General features: G+C 37.3%; 1 long non-coding RNA gene across 1 annotated transcript; it reads right to left on the reverse strand.

The window, feature by feature from the left end:
* Nucleotides 1–328: 328 nt before the first annotated feature.
* Nucleotides 329–1480, reverse strand: LOC142182548 (uncharacterized). The gene is made up of 2 exons (XR_012711358.1): nt 1168–1480; nt 329–593 (listed from the first exon to the last, which is right to left on the reverse strand). It is a non-coding gene; the product is annotated as an uncharacterized LOC142182548 (long non-coding RNA).
* Nucleotides 1481–5244: the final 3764 nt, after the last annotated feature.

The raw sequence follows: 5244 nt of genomic DNA on the forward strand, positions 1-5244 counted from the left end.
AATCGAACTCTACCACACGATCTAGAGTAAGAAGAAAGAGTAACAGTCCTAAATGTCCTGTAGCCTCCAGCTTATAAGTGTGGTGCACGACACACCCATAAACAAGACTCTACTAGACACTGCTTGTAGATTCCTTAGGCCAGAACTGCTCTGATACCACTTTTGTCACGATCCAAACCGATGGGCCGAGATGGGCACCCGGTATCTTACTCAATCGAGCACCAATATAACGTATCTTTTCATGCCAAACTATCATAGATAACTAAGCCGGAAGGCGGCCGTGAGATAAGTAAAATACAACATGTGATACCAACTTATATATAAGACATATGGGCCTATAAGACCAAAATAACCATTCGTATATTGAACATAGGCTGACAAGGCCATAATAATATTTTACGTACATGACATTTGTCTACAAGCCTCTAAGAATACATCATTTTCATAAAGAACAATACACGTCTAAATCATACCAACCAAACAAGCAACTCCGAAGCAAATGAAGTGCACCAACACCTTCCGCTGAGCTGATAGCCTAATGGAAGGCTCTCGACCTGTCTATCAGGACCTGCGGGCATGAAACGTAGTATTTCCTGGCAAAAGGGACGTCAGTACGTGTACCGAGTATGTAAAACACATAAATAAGTACATAACAGACATAGAAGAAATATGGAGTAAATGACTAAGCCTGTAAGTCTGGATAATTCTGTAATTCGTGAAGTAATTATAGTGTCATGCATGTGCGTATGAATTTCATGTCATGCATAGGTACATGTTTCATAATAGCATTAGGCCTCTGAGGGCATCCCATCACATCATCTCGGTCATTGTAGGCAAAATCATCAACGTATACCAGCTGATCAGGTGATGATATGTATATAACGCCGTAACCTTTTCCCATATCTTATATACATACACACACACACACACACACACACACACACACATATATATACGACCTCTGATTAATATCATAAAATAAACTTTACCAACTTACGTATTTTTGAGACCCATGAACAAATGATAGTATGACACATGGGAGAATAAGAATATACACATATCTAGCATTTCCACGAATAGAGTAATTTATGGAATTTGTGCATTTGCTCGTTTCGTTTGTATCATGCGGATCATGCCAAAAAGAAAGAAAAGATAGCCTTAACATACCTAGAGTAGGAAAAATTCGTATGATGTTCTTGGAAAAGGTTGCACCGTACTCCTTTAGAACCGCAAAATTTTGCATTGCTACGGTTTCTAAAATTCTTCGTTGGACTGTTGAAGATTTATATTGCTAATATGAATGAATACCGTTACTTAATGAAAGGTTTAGGATCTGATTTCATTCTCTTTGAGAATGAAACTTGATTTAGTTTTTATCAATTGTATGTATGCAGTGTGGAAGGTGTTGGAGAAGGAGAACAAAGAATTCTTTGAGGCATGCAATAAAATGAGAGAGGAAAAATCATCATCAATATTATCAGAATAATCACAATTGGAGAGGACAAGACAAGAATCCATAATATGTTGTTGGATTCTTCTTCAAAAGATTCCAATGAAAAGTGACAACAATTATTAGTAGAATTTTCAAAATGACTGCCTTCCTCTCTATTCTTTGGACAATGATATTTGATGTAAACTTTCAAAAACTAGCTCAATGATCAGTCTCATGTACATTAACTTACAACTCAAACGGTTGTATTTAGTCTAGGGTAATAAGACAAAGAGATAGGGTTTTATTATAATTTGAAAATTGTTAAAGATTAAATGCTTTGTTGTTAGCATATTAGGTGGCCACTTAAAAAGAATGGCTAAGAGTCATTCCTTTGGAATGTATCTTTCTGCCACGTGGGGGTGGGGGTGGGGGTGAAAAATTTAATCTTTATCCACTTATTAGTTAATTAGGTATTGTCCCCTTACCCGATAATTAACCAATTACCCGCATAACTAAAAATTATCTCAAATTACTTAAAATTATACTTATTTTTAATATACTTTATACATCATACTACCGTTGTCATATGGTACCTTGTATGGTACTAGTCCATACATACCGGGTATTATGGCTCGGACCGTATTTTATTCCAATTCGATAACCTTCAACGAAATTTATTTTCTTTGATTCGTTTACACTTTATCCTTCACGACACTTACTTATTGCTTGTTATTTATAACACAAATATGTACAGCCTCAAGATAGTCTCAGCCCCGAGTCTACGTGGATTAACTGAAGACGAAACTTTAACATACGAAAATGCAGGATGTAACATCTCATTTTCCGAGCTTCCATCAATTTACTTATGACGTACATTCACGCACAAAAATATGGGGTGTAACACAGGTCCACTTGAGTGATTTTTCAAGATCACTCTTCACTCTACCAAGTTCTTCCTGAAGTTGTTTGTTTTTCTCAAGCTCAACACATAGACTAAACTTCACTCAAATTAGCTCACTTTCAAGCTTAATATGTGCCTCACTTGCAACTTTCTTTCCTTTTTGATAATTTTTAGCCCTACTCTCCATTTTAGGTTTCCCAATAGTTTCCTTCAAATCCATTACTACCACTAGAAGGTCATTTGTTTCTTGTTCTACATTTTCAATCCTTTTCTAAAGATATTTCTTTCTTTCTTCAGGTTCTCAATTGACTCTCTTAAATCAACTGCAACTATTGCTAGGTCATCTCTAGACTGTTCTCCTTCTCCTAGTTCAACTGTTAAGACATCTCTGTCACTTATAACACTAAGATAAATGTCGATTAGCACATTTGCTAAAGACATGAGTTTCTTAGGAGAATAAGATTTCAAATTTCTGTGAACATCCAGAAAATTTACCTCGTCATCATCGTCATCTTCATCATCAGACTAGGCTATCAAAGCAAAAATTGAATCATACTCGGTTGCTTCACTTTCTACTACTATTAAGAGCTGTTAACTGGTTCATCTTCTTCTCCATATTCGCTTGATGAATCTCCCTATGCAGCAAGAGCTTGTCTCACGACATTGTCAACGATGTTTTTTCTATTGAAGCGTCTATTAGGATCCAGGTTCCTTTTGGCTGCTTTGTCAGAGTTGTTCTTGTACTCATCCTACTTTAGGAGAGGTCAATCCTTGATGAAATGTCATGGCTTGCCACATTTATAACAGAGGTCATAATTCTTTGGCTTGCTAGAACTTCCCCTTTTTGGATGCCTCCATTCCTACGAACCATCTTTTGGAATCTTCTTGTTAGGTATGCCATATCACCATCCTCACCACTTGAGTCATTATTTTCTGTCTTGAGGACCACGTTCTTCTCCTTCTTGGGCTCTCTTTTTTAACTGTACTTCTTCTTCTTCTTCTTCTTCTTCTTCTTTAGATTGCCAACAAGCTCATTAATAGTTAACTCCTACAAGTCCTTCGCCTATGTAATAGCGTTCACTTTGCTTTCCCAAGAACTGGGCAGCACACTTAGGGTCTTTCTAACCAGCTTGTTTCTTGGAATAGTTTCGCCAAGGGAGTGAAGCTCGTTAATGATGGAGGTGAATCAGGTATACATTTCTTAGATAGATTCATCAGCTTGCATCCTGAAGAGCTTGTATTCTGTTGTGAGCATATCGATTTTGGATTGCTTGACCTGTGTTGTTCCTTTGTGAGCTATCCGGAGGGCTTCCCAGATTTCCTTGGCTAACTGACATGCTAATATCTTGTTGTATTCATCAGGTCCAATACCACACACTAGAATTTTCTTAGCACAAAATTTCTTCTCTATGGCCTTTCTATCTGCATCATTGAATTCTTTCCTTGTCTTGGGAATGGCTACTGGTGGGTCGCCAAGGTTTTTGGTAGGAACAAAGGGTCCATCACATATGACATCCCAAAGCTCAAAATCTTCAGCCATGATGAAGTCATGCATTCTAGTTTTCCACCATCCACAATACTGTCCATTGAACCTAGGTGGTATGTAAATAGACTGCCTTCTTCGAAGTACTGATGAGCAGCTATGGGGATATTTTCTAGGTATTAACATGATAGAAAGAACCTGCTATGATACCAATTGATAGAATATAAGGGTCCACCAAACTCTATAGAGAACCAGGTTCTCTATCAGGTTCAACAGTATACACCGAACAACAGTAAATAGATGACAAGAAGAATTTTACGTGAAAAATTCCCAGCTCAATGGGATTGAAAACCACGACCTACCCTTGTAAGATTTCAATTTTACTACTGAGCAACTTTTAGATTACAACCTATGCAACCTAGGAATTAACCTCTTAATCCCTTACTAACTTATAATACTCTAGTACAAGCCACATTGTAATAACTCTATTACAAAGACTTTATAACATGACTAAATCTAGCCAAGACTCAAACATACAAGTTTATGGTTTACAAAGAATTTCCTACAGAATTCTTCTAAACAAGCGAGGTAGGAATTACAAACGAAGAACTATTACAAAGTTACAACTCAACTAGGGACATACAATAACTCTATGTGGGAATTGGTCCATAGTTGTTTTGTTCTTTATTCTTGAAGCACTTGAAACTTGCTTGCTGGATAGTCACACGAGTAAGCTTGTCAAATGTTCAAGTGTTATGTTTTACCTCACTTGAATGAATATATACATGTGTGACATCACTTACAATGATGTAAGCAAGGTAGGTAAAAGGTCTTCCCTGGAAAGTTAACTGCAGCACTGTTCCTGCACTGTAGCGTGTGCAGGCAACAACTTTCTAACTAGAAAGTTGACTTCGTACAGTATTCTCGGGAACTGGTAAAGACCTGTTCCCTCAGTTGTTCCTTCCACTCTGAAGAGTTGAATCATATTCCACGCTGAATCCCAATCTTCTTGTGATCTTAAGGTCTTGTAAATGTTAATAGGTTCCTTAGCTGGTTATGGATAGTAAGTTTGTTAGATCATCAAAACATAAAGTAAAGTACTTATAACCAAAGAACCTATAACCTATCAACCATTAACAAGTTTGAAGCTTTGGGTTTGAGCTTGAATTTAAAATTTGTATAAGGATGTATGATGGATGTTGTTAAAACTTGTTACAAATCTGCAAAGAATTGAATCTATAGTTAGGGAAGAAAGTTCTTGTGGTGGATAGGTTGGTGGTAGTATGGTGGTGGTGGAGAAGATAAAGAAGGGGAGGGGGGTTTCTTTTCTATAATGTTTTTTTCTTTGGGAAGATGAGAAGAAGGGGTTTTGGGGGAGGGGCAGAGGTGGAGGGGGTTCTTCAGTTTTGTTTCTCGATTTGACACGTG

This window comes from Nicotiana tabacum, chromosome 7, assembly GCF_000715075.1.
Source record: "Nicotiana tabacum cultivar K326 chromosome 7, ASM71507v2, whole genome shotgun sequence".
Lineage (NCBI taxonomy): Eukaryota > Viridiplantae > Streptophyta > Magnoliopsida > Solanales > Solanaceae > Nicotiana > Nicotiana tabacum.